The following is a 16,328-nucleotide window of genomic DNA, read 5'->3' on the forward strand; positions in this document are numbered from 1 at the left end:
CACATGGAAACCAGGGTGTTTTTGGGTTCCTTTTGCCAGCTTCCTGTCCAGCACAGGAAATGGACAGCCATCTGTCAGGAGCCTCTCTGCGACTGTGTGAGTGACACCCGTCAAAGATGACCTTGAAGATGCCCATGGCTGACTTACCCTCGCTTATCGTTCATCACGATGTCGTTTCCTTAAAAAAGTCCCTTCGAGATAAGCCGGGACGTCCGCCCTTTGACTCCTCTTCCTCCTCCGGCTCTGCTCACTCGTAACTTCAGCTCGGTGGTTGAAACGGCTCGGACGTCCCAGACGTGGAAGCAGAGGAAGTTTTTTTTTTTTAGAAGAAAGGTATCTAGGGGAATTACAGGAAAACACTGTGACTGTTCCCTGAGTTTTCAGGTTGGGTAGATGACATCAGTTTTTGTGGGAAAAATGAATTTTCAAAAGTCACACTGGATACCGAGGACAGAAAACATTATTATGAGGGTCAGATTGGAGGTGAAGCGTCTGTAGGAAGCTGTGGGACATTTCCTGGTGGCCTGAGGGTCATTGTGGACAACAGTAAAGGGTCGGCCTGATAAAGGCCAACAAAAGCCCATACTGTGGGCCACATTCACAGTGATCTCAAGTGGGCCAGACCATCCGAGCCTGACAACCTATTTAAAATAAGCATCTCCAAATTATTCTCCTCTCTTTCAGTGTAAAGTTTAACTACACATTTAGTCTCTGTGATAACAACATATCAACAATTCGTATCAGTTTTTCTACGATACAGAACTGCAACTGCAGTAAATCACAAAAACCCATCAGCAGGCTAAGCAAAGTGTGTTCCACTGTCCTTCTCCCCAGCCACATTTTCCAGCTTTCCCAAGGTGCTCGCAGGCCAGACAAGTTATATAATCTCTCCAGCAGGTTCTGGGTCTACGGTGGGGTCTCCTCACAGACTGGCATGCCCAGAAAGCCTCCAAAAGGAGGTGTGCAGGAGTCATCCTAATCAGATGCCTGAATGACCTCAGCTGGCTCATTTCCACATGGAGGAGCAGTGGCTCTACTCCGAGATCCCTCCTCATATCATATTATGATAAATAGTCCTACTCCTCCAGATCAAAAGGACCCAGTTCAGGTGGTTCAGGCCTCTTGGGTGAGGTGTTCTGGGCATGTCCTACCGGCAGGAGGCCCCGGGGCAGACCCAGGACACGGCTGGCCTGGGAACACCTCTGTGTTCCCCTAGATGAGCTGGAGGAGGTGGCTGGGGAGAGAGAAGAGTGGGCTTCTCTGCTTAGGCTGCTGCCCCTGTGACCCGGGAAGAGAGTCTTTTTTTTTCATATTTCTAAAGACACAATTTCTTTTTTTAAATTTTTTAAACTGAATTCTTGACATCATGACAGCTCTAATTAAAACATAAGATTAACCACAAAAAAAAAAAAAAATCAGCAGGCTGGCGATTTGTGTGAACAGAGTGGCTGCAATGGAGATGAAATTCTCAGCCTGAATTATTATTTCAGTCAGATATATTTGTATCAGTGCTCAGCGCCTGCATTCACTACAAAAATAAAAGAAATAAATCAGAAACTCAGCAGTCTGACCTGATGAAGACATAAAACCAAAACACATTTTAACTGTTTCATTATCTCCCCTGGTTCCTTGAAACAAACCAGCACTCCACAAATAAAAATAATGTTTTAGTTAAGAATTATCTTTAAAATGAGCACATAACAGGTGTTTGTCACAAAACCACAGACTTCATTCCCTTTCTCAAAAGGGACTCACAAATGTGTTTGTGTTAAAAAAGCAGAGGATACCTGCACCCGGGGGATTAGCAGACTCACGGGGATTTACATCAGGTGAGCACAAGCAGACAAGACAACAACTTCCTGGTTTGGAGACATATGACTTGGTCGTGTGTCAGATGACTGAGAAGTCAGTGAGATTCAGCTCAGCCAGTGTGAAAACAGGTCGATGTAAAGCTCTAATCCTCTATGTACCTCTATGTATCTCTAATTCTGAAGGTCTAACTGAGGGAAAAGATAAGCATGTGCACTTATGAGCACTTGATAAAATAAAGGCGCCTCTGCAGATGTTTTAGCATCTCAGTGAAAACATTTTTTTTTTTGGTTTGTGAAGTGAATTTACAAGATGCCTCCTATTAAGTTTGCAGACGACATGACTCTCATCGGACTCATCTCAGACGGGGACGAGTCGGCCTACAGGATGGAGGTCAAACTTCTGGCGTCCTGGTGCAGCCACAATAACCTGGTACTGAACGCCCAGAAGACAGTGGAGATTATAGTGGACTTTAGGAAGCACACAGCCCCTCTACCCTCCATCATCCTGACTGACACCCCCATCACCACAGTGGACTCTTTTCGCTTCCTGGGAACTACCATCACCCAGGACCTCAAGTGGGAGCCCACCATCACCTCTGTCATCAAAAAGGCCCAGCAGAGGATGTACTTCCTGCGGCGGTTGAAGAAATTCAACTTGCCAGCAAGGACCATGGTGCAGTTCTATACTGCCATCATTGAGTCCATCCTCACCTCCTCCATCACTGTGTGGTACGCTGGAGCCACCACTAGGGACAAACAGAGACTACAGCGCGTTGTGCACTCTGCTGAGAAGGTGATTGGCTGTAACCTCCCATCTCTCCAGGACCTGTACACCTCCAGGACACTGGGGCGTGCAGGTCGGATCACAGCCGACCACTCTCACCCTGGGCACAGACTTTTTGACCCTCTCCCCTCAGGCAGGAGGCTACGGTCCATACGGACCAGAACCTCCCGCCATAAGAACAGTTTCTTCCCCTCTGCTGTTGGACTCATGAACAATTACCCTAAGACTGTTACCACCACCCTCCACAAACGCTGATGACCCTATGTCTATGCACCTGTCTGACTGCACTGATGTACATATTAGTGGAATATAGTCTACATTCTTTTATCTTTTAATTAGTCTCTGCACTGTATATTTTGTAATTTTGTAATATTGTGCTATAGTTATAGCTCTAATATCTCTGTATATTTGCAATTTGTATACTTGTATATTGTCTTATAGTTTTTATACTTATTTGTTTTTTTCTGTACGCACGAAGTACCGCAGCAATTTCCTAAGGCTGTGAACCTGTTCACCCATATGGCAATAAAAACCTTCTGATTCTGATTCTGATTCTGATTCTATGATGATCTGAGAGTCTAAGAACATCCAGGCTGGGCTCATTTGGCTGAAACAGTAAAAGTACATATAAAGGATGGGGACGGCCTGTAGGGCTCACTTTGTGGCACATACGGTGAATCAAGGAAGCCTTAAAATCCAAAACTAATAACTGTTCTTTAGGTACAGTAAATGGTCTCCAAGCACTAATCGGCCAAGCATGTAAAAGAAAATGTATTTAAAGCTTTTATTTAATTTGGAGTAGTAAAAAATGCCACTTTCAGCAACAGACTGTATATAAAACATGTAAAATATCTCTGATAAGTGAAGCCAGTGTGGAAGTGCTTTTAAAAAATTTTCTTCTGATGGGCAACTAGTTGCAAAACAAACCTGTTGTATTGAAGTCTATGAGAACATGACCCCATCAGCTTCCTTGTACGAGACCCCAGTAAACACTTCAGTGATGAGTTTATGGTCTCCAGTGTTAGCCAGATGTCTTATTAAATATATCGCTGTTTATTCTGTAAATTATGGGAGCCTTTCACTGGTGTTCCTCGCTGTCAATATCAACCTTGCACCATCTGGTTTCAAAAAGTTACAGTGAGAACCACAGGAGCTGCCCCCTGGATTTCACAGAACAACGGGTCAGATCGTGGTGGTGATCTCCATCTTTTATAAACATTTTTGAGCAAAAATGCACTGTTTACACTGGGAACTGTTTACACATTATCCTGCTGGAAGCAGCCATTAGAAGATGATATGGTCAGCAGCAATACTCAGGTAGACTGTGGTGTTTAAATGATGCTCAGTTGGTACTAAAGAACCCAAAGCGTGCCAAAAAAAAATCTTCAATGCCAGGGATCCTCAAATTCAGGCCTCGAGGTCCAGTGTCCTGCAGGTTTTAGATGCGTCTCTGCTTCAACACACCTCAGTCAAATATAGAAGTCATTAGCAGGACTCTGGAGAACTTGACTGCATACAGCCATTTGATTTAGGTTAGGCTGGATCAGGGACACATCTAAAACCTGCAGGACACCGGACCTCGAGGCCTGAATTTGAGGATCCCTGTCCTACGCCATTACACTGCGAGCAGCCGGAGCCACAAAGCAGGACTGATTTTGTGAGCCTGTGTGAATTGTAGCTTCAGTTTCCTGTTTATAGCTGACAACAGTGGCACCCGGTGTGGTCTTCTGCTGCTGTGCATTCAGAGATGCTCTTCTGCATACCTTGAGTTACTGTTGCTTTTCTGGTTTTCTATCACCTCAAAGCAATCTGGCCATCCTCCTCTGACCTCTGGCATCAACGAGGCATTTTCACCTAGAGAGCTGATGTTCACTGGATGTTTTCTCTTCCTCAGATCATTCTCAGTATTCCTTTGAGATGGTTGAGCAGGAAAATCCCAGCAGATCAGCAGTTTGTGAAATACTCAGACCAGCCCTTCTGGCACCAACAACCATGCCACGTTCAAAGTCACTAAAATTGCCTTCTTTACAATGTCTACATGCCTAAATGCACTAAGCTGCTGCCATATTATTGGCTAATTAGATTTTTGTGTTAACCAGCAGTTGAACAGGTGTACCTAACACAGTGGCTCATGCGTGTAGTGTCCCAATAACACAATAAAAGTTGTGAAATCTGTGATTTTCCCATTTAAAAGACATTTTCTACCCACCACCTCACCGGCAAACTGCTGAGGCCGGAAGCCCGAGATAAACCAAATAGCGAGACCACCCTCTCCTACCTGACCTCTCAAAGACGTCACCACGTGTAGCTACGCGGTGACTAAACTCCACAACAATTTGGTGATTAGCATCTTGTTAAATTATATTGCTTTTTCCATTGAGCAGTTCAACTGCATTCCTCACTGGTAGTTAACACGAGGACTAATGAGAGGAGCATGGCATGTAAAATGAGTTTACAGCCCTGTGCTGGTGGTACACGGACAACACAAAACAAACAAAAGTGAAGACACACTGAGGCTGGCAGTCACAACGAGGCACTAAAACCTGAGCACGAAGACTCCGGTCAGTGTGCAGAGACATGAATGTAGCATGAGGTTTATTATGTCAGCCTATGGTTGCTGATGATAAGTCATTACAGTGTTACTTTCTAATCCTCCTTACCTATCGCTCAACTAAACTTCCACAAGCTTTTCCATCTTCCTTTATCTCTCAGAAGGAGTTTTTTTTTTCTCTTCTTTTTTTTTTGCAGCTGGCTTGGACTGAAAAATGTATTCTCCATAATTTCATCCAGAAATCATCTGAGCTCGAGTTAGAAGCCAAACGGTGAACATCAGAGCTCACTGACAGACAGCTTCATCGAGGTCGGGATTTGCACTCTGGACGGCCTCGGAGGTGTCAGCGCAAGCTGTTAACGCACATCTGTACACATGTGAGTGTTTGCAAGCTGATATCATATGTCTGCATATGTGTGTGAGAGAGTTTGTAAGCTGATATCACTGCTCTGAACTTTGGCAGTGTGAAGGATAGACTCACAGGTACAGATGGGGCTACCACAGTTTTACTAGCTGCAAGTGCTTGATGTTATGGGCCTTCTCACCGGTACGTGTGTGTGTGTGTGTGTGTGTGTGTGTGTGTGTGTGTGTGTGTGTGTGTGTGTGTGTGTGTGTGTGTGTGTGTGTGTGTGTGTGTGTGTTTGAGGCGATAATGAAACAACTGGAATTCTGTTTGCAAGCCTCCCCTCCGGTCATTTTCCATCGCGTTTGGTGAACGAGGTGCACTTTGACCCCTGCATGTTCAAAGCTGCCCTAAAAACACAGAAGATAGTCTAGGAGTGCACCTCTGTGCTTTTTGGCTGTAAACAGAAGATTACTTTGAAGAAATCACGTTTATTTCATCAGCGAGTCTAATTAACATAGCGGTGAGATGAGGCAGCAGGGTGAGGGGAGAGAGGGAGTCAGGAGGTCGGAGGGAAAGACGGATGATGGAGAGCTGGATGAGAAGGGCTGGGTGTAGGAAAAAGAAAAGCCAAAAAAAAAGGGTGGGGGATGCTTGTGTTGGAGTTAGGAAGTTTTAATATGTAGTAAAAAAAATTACATTTACCAAGGATTTCATTGCGTGTATTGTTAAATACATGTCTTCAGATGTTGGGGTAATTAGCTTAAACTGTCAAACATAAACCACACTTGACTGTTAGCTAGTGGTTAGTTCAAGGACATTTCATGATTGTAAAAAAAAAAAATGTTTTATCTTTGGAAATGATACAAATATGAAGGAAATATCAGGGGGAAAAATACTAAAAGCCCAGCAGCTAGAAAACTTCTCTTTTGATTGGCAAGCAACTTTAATTCAGTGATTAGGCACCATCTTTGTACCTCTGCTCTTACTGTAGTAATTCTGATTGCATAAGTGGATTAATACAGAAAAAGATGGCTGTTGCTTGTAGGTCTGAAACATTTTTTAAAAAGCATTGCTTCTAATGGTCAACAGGGGGCAGCTCTTCCATTTATCCATCCATCCACTCTCTTCTGCTTATCCAGTTCAGGGGCAGGGGGGCCTATCCAAGCTACCACAGAGTACACCATGGACAAGTTGGCAGTCTGTTGCAGCGCTAACACAGAAAGATGGACAACCATTCACCCTCACAGTCACACCTGTGGGCAATTTAGAACCACCAATTAGCCTTAACCCACTCTTTGGACTGTGGGACGAAGCCAGAGTACCCGGAGAGAACCCATGCAGACACGGGGAGAGCATGCAAACACTAAAAGGCACCGGCCAGATGGTGGATTCAAACCCAGGGCCTACTTGCTGTGAGGCAAGCCAGGGGGCAGCTCCTGTGGTTCTCAAAATAAGGTCTGTGGGAAAGCAGCCCTAGGCTTCTTCGCTCTATAAACTCTGTAAACACTTTTCTGATTAGTTTATGGTCTTGATTGTATGGAAACTTGTTTCCGCCACTTAAAATTTTTTTTTTTTTGCAGTACATAAGTCAAAGTTTCAGGTTACAGTCTCAAAATTTCAACTTACGAAGTCAATCTTCTGAGAAAATAAAAAAAATTGAAAAAATATTTTGAAATTTCAGGTTATTAGGTTGAAACTTTGAGATAATAACCTAAAATTATGACTTATGGAGGGCAAGTGTTTTTGTTTTGTTTTCTTCCCAGTGGGGGAAACAAGCTTCCATATGAGTCGGGTCTTTCAGGTCTTTTTAATACAACACAGCATTTATTCTGTGAATTATGTTGTTTTTTTCTTTTTAAATAGTGGATGCCTTTCCTGACTTGTATCTCCTCCCATGATTAAGCCAGGGAGTTTTCACTTGTTAGGCAAGTGTATATGGAGCCACATGTAAAAGAGCTAACACTGTAAAAGTATAGAAATACTGGATCACAACTGCTAATCTCTGAATTCAGAAGCTTTCGTCTTACAGGTGTATATAAACATATATGAAAGAATGGGTCGTTCTATAGAGCTCATTAAATTTGAGTGGGGTACTGTAACAGGATGCTGCCATTACAAGCTAGTTTGTGAAATTTATTTCCCCCCCTCAATATTCCACAATCAGCTGTAAGTGGTATTACTGTGAAGTGGAACCACAGCGACTCAGCCATGAAGTGACAGACCACGTAAAGTTACTGAGCAGGATCTCGAGTGCTTAAAGTCACCAATGCTCTGTTGACTCAATCACTGCAAAGCTCCCAACCTGTTTTGTTTCAGGTAGGGAGCAGGATTTGGGGTTTAGCAGCTTCAGGTTTAACCCTGGATTTTCAGGGTTATTTCAATTGAACCGGCTACGCAGCAGGTCATATTTAAGATGAGGGATCTTCCACATACAAAAGCACCTATCAGTTCCTGAAAAGTGTACGAAGGCCTTTCTCATTGAGAAGCAGCAATAAGAAATACAGATTCTTTGGAGCTCTGCTGACTGCAATCAATATTATTGCTGTTTGTGCCTTAAAAAGTAAAACAAAGAGGGAACTTAATGATGGCTGCAAATGGCCTAAAACACACTGTTGCAGGATACATCAATAACGGTATCAGGTTAGTAATTGCAACTTCAAGAAAAAGAAGGAAAGTAGGAGAACATGAAGAAATATGTGGATTTTTATTCTGTCATACTCCAGTACATTTAGATTCTGCACAGTCTGCACTGGTAAAAAGATATCTTTCACTAGACCTGACAGAAATAGTGTCTGGCTGTGATGGATGGATTCACTTTCTCTAACTACTTTCTTCTGTGGAAGCTTTATTTAGATTTTCAGTGCAGCTTTTCAGATTAGAAACCACCCATTCTTCGAGAGAAAGCCATCACACGTGGGACATTTTCAGCTGCAGCGCGAACGCAGCCAAAAAACACAGAAGGACTGATGTGCATGACGGAGGAAGTGATAAGGACCGAAAACTGCAAGGAGGTAAAATGGAAGGAGGATGACGAGGAGGGAGGTCAGGGGAGGGTGACGAGGAGGAGACGGAGGAAGATGTGTAAGTCAAAGAAAATGAAAGAGAAAGAAGAGTGAAGACAGCCCACCCACACTGCACACACACAACACACACACAGGCTGCAGTCAGCGGTTCACCTGCAGTTCACGCTGACCATAACAACACCCCTGAGAAAGAGAGCAAAGCCAGAACACGAGACGGACAAGGAGAGGGGAAAAAAAGGAGGTTACGGGATGAGGCGGGATGGAGGGAGGAAACGGGGGAGAGGTGGGAAAGCAAAGTAATAATTTAGGGCTGAGGGAGTTCAGGAGAGGAATCGGTCAAAAAACCCCAAAAAGTTCAGTTCAACTTCTGCCGACGCTGCAGGTTCAAACAGAGGTCAGTGAACTAAACCCCCTCCGCATATACGTGCATCTACATAATCTCTCTCATACACACAAGGATGTACTTTCAAGTGCCACACGTACGTTGGGGGGGGAAATATTTACTTGTTTGCAAGAAAGTAGTTAAAGTATATTAATCTGTGGTGTTTTTGAGCTTTTACATACTGAAATGCAATTTAATGCAACCAAAATTAATAATCACCACTCCAGCGCCAATGATTTCATGATCCGGCCTTGAAGAAATTTATTTACCTCTAAATAAAATAATTTACTTCAGCCATTTCCAGTGGCTGGACAGTACTAGTTTAAAATTGATCACATGCACATTATTGTAAATTTGGCTTTTTTTTTTTTTTTCCCCTTCAGGCCCAAATATTTTTTGATAGATTTTTTTTTTCCACACACCACTCAGTTTTTGTTTTGTTTTTTTTTTTTTTAATTGTGGGTTATTTTTCTTCCACAGCATGCCTACTTTTAAACAAGTGGATAGAAAATGTAGCGTTGATTGTACTCCACTTACATATTTAATGGAAGCAATCACAGGTTTCTACCTGATATCTACAATGCTGTGAAAAAGTATTTCCCACCTTCCAGATTTTTTTTCTTTGTCACATTTTATTTAATATATTAAGGGGGGGGGGGCTACCCAAACCTACCTGCCCTGTGTGAAAAAGTAATTACCCCTAATCCTAATAACTGGCTGTGCCACCCTTGGCAGCAAGAACTGAAATCAAGTGTTTGTGATAACTGAGAATGAGTCTTTCACATCGCTGTGGAGGAATTTTGGCTCACTCTTCTTTGCAGAATTGTTTTAATTCAGCCGCACTGGAGGGTTTTCCAGCATCAACGGCCTGTTTAAGGTCATTCCAGAGCATCTCAATCTGATTTGCTGTATAACTCAAGTGAACTTGAGCTTCAGGGGACGAACTGATGACATTCTCCTTCAGGATTTTCTGGTAGCGAGCAGAACTCACGGTTCCATCAATTACAGCAAGTCGTCCTGAAGCAGCAAAGAAGCCGTGGACCAGCACACTGGGAAAAGTAAAATTAAACTATTTTCTCCTCAGACATACAGCTAGATGCTGCTCCAGGTCAATGGAGCCACTGAAATTATTTCTCTGCCTTCTCAGGTGTGATCCCTAAGGAAGCTTGTTTCCACCACTAAAAAAAACAAACAAAAAAAAAAAAATCGCCATCCCTAACTCAAAATTTCGACTTAAGTTGAAATTTCAAGAAAACAACTCAAAATTTCAAGTTAATAAGTCAAAATTTTGAGTTACAGATCTCAAATTTTTGCATTAATAACTCGAAATTTCGACTTAGCGCTGCAATAAGCAACCTCCATGATCTGTGCATCATTCCCTGTTAACCAGAAGCAGGAAGCTGAAGGTATCAGCTGTCCAACAAATTGACATGAAACATTGATTCCTTACCTTTTATGCAGCTGTTTTTGACTGTTGATGGTCAAAAACATGCCAACAGTTTGTGCACATTTGCTAGAAACTGCTAGCTCACTGATACTGTCACTTCCCCATTTTGAGTGCGCGGCGCTGGCGGCATCTGCTTCCGGGGTAACAAGGAAATGACTTCTTTTAACACGAAAATTTGAGATATGTAACTTGAAATTTGAGAAAACAACTCGAAATTTCAATTTACATACGTGATGGGGGGTTTTATTTGGCGGAAGGAGTTGAATTCTGTGTTTTGTTTGCAACGTGTCTGGTGTGTAACGGCCTTAACTGAGCCAAGTGAGGCCTGCAGTTCTTTAGATGTTCTTCTGGGTCCTTTTGTGACCTCATGGACGAGTTGTTATTGTTGTACTCTTGGAGTAATTTTGGTAGGCCGGCCTCTCCTGGGAAGGTGCACCACTGTTCCAAGTTTTCTCCATTTGTGGATAACGGCTCTCACTGTGGTTCGCTGGAGTCTCAAAGCCTTCGAAATGGCTTTGTAACCCTTTCCAGACTGATAGATGTCAGTGACTTCTATCTATCAAGGCTCTATTTAAGTGAGTTCTTAATTTGGCAGGTCTGGCAGTAATCAGGCCTGTGTGTGGCTGGTGAAACTGAACTTAGCTTTCCAAAGAAAATGTGAAGAATGACAATTCATGATTTAACATTATGGAGCAATGACTTTTCCACACAGGGCAGGTAGGTTTGGATAGCTTTTTTTTGCCCCCTTTAATAGATTAAATACAATGTGACAAAGAAAGAAAATCAGGAAGGGGGCAAATACTTTTTCAGAGCACCGTATTTGAATTATTACTGATTTCAACAAGCATGAGATGTATTTAAAAGCTATTTTATAAAGATGTTGTTTTTTTTTCTCGTGCTCTGAGACAGAACTCTCCACTTAAGTGACACCTGTCAAGAAGGAATAAAGCTCTCCAGTTTTAATCCTTTCTGTAGTCTGAAGGTTTTTACAGACAGAGGTTTGTTCATGAGTCATTCAAAACCCTTACAGAACATTTTTATTCCTTAAAATCTGCCAGAAAATTGCTTTGCTTTCAGGTTATTGGTAGGATTTTCCAATTTATGAAGTGATAAAAATAGATTTTCAATATTTTCCTTCTAAAAACAAACAAAAAAAACCTTCAATGCATTCCTAAATGGGTGCAGCATTTAAGCAGTGATGCCAAAGAGCTCTTAAGCCAGCCAAACGATGTAATCCTTCAAACATATCATGGGTCTACCCTGGGGACTCCTCCCTGCTGGTCATGCCCAAAACACCTCACCTAGGATGCCTGAATCACCTCAGTTGTCTCATTTCAATCTGGTGGAGTAGCAGCTGTAATCTGAGCAACAGCTCACAGCAATGAATCTGTACAGTACAACGTCCACAGAGGCTGAACCATGTGTCAGACTCCTGCTCCACTCGTGAATACCTGAACTTGTGGCAGTAACGCATACAGTACCTTATTTGGAGTCAACACTACTTTTCCCAGCTGAGGACCATGGCCTCGGGCTTGAAGTTGCTAATTCATTCACTCAGTGAAGCCAGGATGGCCCACAACATCTGTAGAAAGCAAAGATGAGTTCCCAAGACCACTGAAACTTGTAGAGCCTTAAGATCCTCCACTCTGGTCTGTTAAATGTTGTTCTGCATCACTGACCCACCCCAGCTTCAACTGAAAAATTGTTTTTATGGGCATTTTTCACTGTCTTATGTGGCAAAATATAATCTTGCTAATAGCAAGCAATATCAGCTAATCATCCAAACACCCAGCGCTGATTGAGTAAATTGGCCAATTGTCACACCAAACAACAGGAATAATTTGATTAACTGAATTTGTTCTATCCATCCATCCATCCATTTTCTTTCGCTTATCCGGGTCGCAGCCTAAGCAGAGAAGCCCAGACCGCCCTCTCCCAGCTCATCTGGGGGATCTCCGAGGCGTTCCCAGGCCAGCTGATATAATCTCTCCAGTGTGTCCTGGGTCTGCCCTGGGACCTCCTCCCAGTAGGACATGCCCTGAACATCTCACCCAAGAGGTGCCCAGGAGGTATCCTAGTCAGATGTATTATCCAATATTTAAAAAAAAAAAAGATGTAAAGTGAACAAACTACAGTTAACTTTATTACACAATACAAGTCATCCACGTACAAGACTGGTGTATGTACTGTATGTGTGTGAGCATGTATTTCCAGCCTAACAGGCCACACTTTGTGTGGATATATTGTGAGTGTAAGCCAGCAGGTTAACAATCCTTCAGTTGACGCCACAGCCTCTCTGATCTACTTTGCTCCACTCGTTTATTTCAGGAAAATGTGAGTCTTTACCTCCACAGAGCTCACTTCTTTACTCTCTTCTATACGGGAGTTAACATATTAACTTGAACATGAGTGGACTCCAAATTTCAAAATAATGTGAAGGTTCAGAAAGGATGTATTTATCTTTTCTTTGTTTTTAGTCCCAGTAGAGTAGCACACATTATAATGCTGACATCAGGGGGGCAGAAAGACGATGGCTTTAACTCTGCTAATACTAATCTGTGCACATTGGGTGGATGTTCCTCACAACCATTTGTTCCCAGATAAGGTGTCAATCAAATGTTGCTGGAGTAAATGTGCATGTAATTTTCTTTTTGCAATAATCTGATCAATAAACTTGACCTTAATTATATATTTAAACAACGTTATCGTCCGTCTGTCACCAGTTTGGTTTTTGCTGTCACACTGTGGCCAGTTTTGACCGCAAGCAGAATAACATGCTGACTGATGTTTGCTGAGGAGGGGCTTTATGGGGGTTTCCAGGTCAAGCTGGAAGCAGTTTTAAACGTTCCAGAGACTACTGGATATTTTTAAAGCTACTGGTTCTATCATGTCACTGATTGTTTAAACCATGATCACAGTAACATCACTATACTAGTAACCTGGCAGGCTGACATTTAAAACATGCTCAAATCGTTCTAAGGGGCCAAAGTGTGCCAAGAAAATATCTCCCACACCATTACACCTGAACGGTTGAAACAAGGCAGCATCAAACCATGAATTATGTGTTTGTCACACCAAATTTTGACCCCACCATCTGAACGTCACAGCAAAACTTGCAACTCATCAGTCGCACTCCTGTCAGCCTGGTTCTTGGCTGATGGGAGTGGCACCTGGCGTGGTCTCTGCTGCTGTAGGCCATCTTCTTAAAGTTCAGAAATACTCTTCTGGCACCTGTGGGATGTCCTGGCATGGTTTTTTGACCCGCTCCCCTGGCGGCTGTGGCCTGGGGGTGGCTTGGGCCTCTTTGGCATGGGGGAGGCTCTGCCGGGTGTCGAGCCGTTCTCGGGTTGCTTGGGGCCTCGGGGGGGCTGCATGCTCGGCTCGTCCTCGGGGGTGCTGCTCATTGCCCTCTGGCTCTCTGGACTCTTGCCCTTTGGCCGTGGGGCTCCGTTGTGGTCTCCCTCCTTCCTCCTCTGGGGTGTGCACTCAGGTGCCATCAGGATGTGTGGCCTCAGGTCTTCTGAGCTCCAAGTGGGCTGTGGATGGCCTGGGTCCCCTGGGTCCTCCCCCTATTCACCTGTGGATCGCGGGGGGCATAGGTGCAGTTTCTTGCCCTCATTATTGAGTACATTGCATGACAGAGGTGCATACACACACATTACTGCAAAACAACAAAATTGTGTGTATATGCAATGTATAGATGTGCAAATGTCTGTATATCTACTTTCTTCGATAATTTTTTTCCCCTCTTTTTCTCTCTTTTCTTTCCCCTCTTGTTCTTGCCCCTTCCTTGTTGCCTGTCAGGCCTGGCATAAATAATAAATGAAAATAAATAAAAATACAGACATTAACAAGAATAGCCTGTAAAAACTTATAGAGCTGTTCTTGTAAAGAAAATATGTTGGTACATCAGTGCATTTGGATCATCATTCCAATTGCGAAAAAATGCCAGACACGACAGGCTTAAAAAAAAAAAATACTCTTCTGCATACCTTGGTTGTACTGGTTGGTTGTACTGTTACCGCTGACCATTTCTGGCACCATTACAGTACTCTATTACGTAATGTACCCACTAATGTACAGACACTTTTGTCTCCTTTACTTTGATAGTCAAGATCACTTAAAAGTCTGACTCTCTGGTAAGTTTTGGGATTTCTAAGCAGATTTATTTAAGTTCATGAGATATAATCACATCTACTCAGTGTGTCAGTCAAGCTGAATCCAAAAATAAATGCACTGTTTGTGACCTTGGATGACTGGCTTTTCACTCCAGGTAGGATGAGAAAGAGCGTGGTTTTTCATGCAAACCACCACACACACACAGGATCTAATGAACACACAAAGATTAGGAGTGCAGTTTTATTGATAGTGCTGACATAATGCAGTGCACACAGTATTGCTCTCTGTCGATACGAAGACAATGCACGTCACGTTTAGAATACATTCAGCGTGCGTCTCCCACAAAACAGCAAATATCGCGAGCGCTGTCAGTCACGTTTTGTTACAGTAACAGCAAGGGATTTGTCCCTGTGTGTTGTTGTTCAGTGCAGTTCTCTGGCAGCAGGAGTTTATCGCAATTTACATCCAGAGTAAAGCATAAAGTTCAAACAATGAGATCAGCCTCGGTTTCTGCTGCTGTGCCCCCGACTTATTGTTCACGTTCATTTTTAACAGCCGAAAGGATAATACAGATACGGGCGAAAAGGTAAACAGCATTAATCCGGCACAGAAGCACGTGAGTTTGTGTTTGATTCCTGTTGAGGCAGGTGTTAGTGTTGCTGTACATCAAGGCAAGCAAAGCTAAAGGCTACAGGCTGAAGGCACGTTGCATTCACTGATGTGATTAACGTCAGGCGAAAACGGCGCTGCGCCAATATTTTGGCTTCTCCAGACTTCAAATAACCAGTGCATGTCGCAACTGTCAGCAGGATTGTCTAAACAAAAATTTCCCCCTTTCGAGACTTGTTCACGTCAGCAGGATTTTGTGGGTGCTTTCACATATATAGAGCTGTTTAACACTCTAAAATAGAAGTTACAAACTTTAAAAAAGCTGAAGAGATCATCTGTTCTGATCTAATGACAAACATATATATCTGGTAATGTCATATATTTGATATTAAACATATCTGGTGCATTCAAACACTATGTTCTTTTTTTTTTTTAAACACACAAATATCACCTGAAGACAACATGCATCCATCCATTAAAAGCTGCAGAACTACTGTATTTTTAAACTCTTAATTCCAACTGCCACCTGTTTGCATCCATTTTTTAAATTAGCTATTAGCTGTCAAAAAAGAGATAAATGTATATATGAACAAGAACCTCAGACTCCAGGGAGAGGTAACCTGAACTAACACAATCAGACACTTAAACGTCAGATTTGGTGTCCACAGAATCCAGCTGTGCCTGCTGGAATGTTTTAGAACAAATTTTTAGTGTGTTTGTTTCTTTTTTGGACATTGCTGGTCTCTTCCTTCTTTTCTCTCACAAAATGAACATAATAATAAAGCAATTTATCTTAAATGTATTTAAGGACTAAAAGTGCCCAAAATTATACTTAATAAAGGAAAGATAAGTGTGTATATTTACACAGGAATAATGTTAAAAAACTTGTATTATTTATCTTTGGAAGAAATTTATTTACTTTCCTATGTTTAAATTTTTATTTATTTTCCTTTGAATTAATTTATTGTTACTGAAAATAAGGAGGTGGCCATCAAAGTGCGACTTTTAGTCTTTGTTAAATATAATTTTGGAAAATCTCTTCAGGATCAATATTTCGCCTGTTGTTTGATCAACACTTTGATTGCCCTTCAGTTCAAGAAGGTTAGTAGTCTTCTGAAATACTACTATCAAATAATACATAAAAATATTTTAAATGAGTACATTTATTTAAAAATGAGTAAAATAAATGGTAAATAAAGTGAAATTGATGCAAAGGCACAAATACATGAAGTAAAATGGAAATGTATTAATGCATT

This window comes from Archocentrus centrarchus, chromosome 18 (genome assembly GCF_007364275.1).
Source record: "Archocentrus centrarchus isolate MPI-CPG fArcCen1 chromosome 18, fArcCen1, whole genome shotgun sequence".
In the NCBI taxonomy this organism is placed as follows: Eukaryota; Metazoa; Chordata; class Actinopteri; order Cichliformes; family Cichlidae; genus Archocentrus; species Archocentrus centrarchus.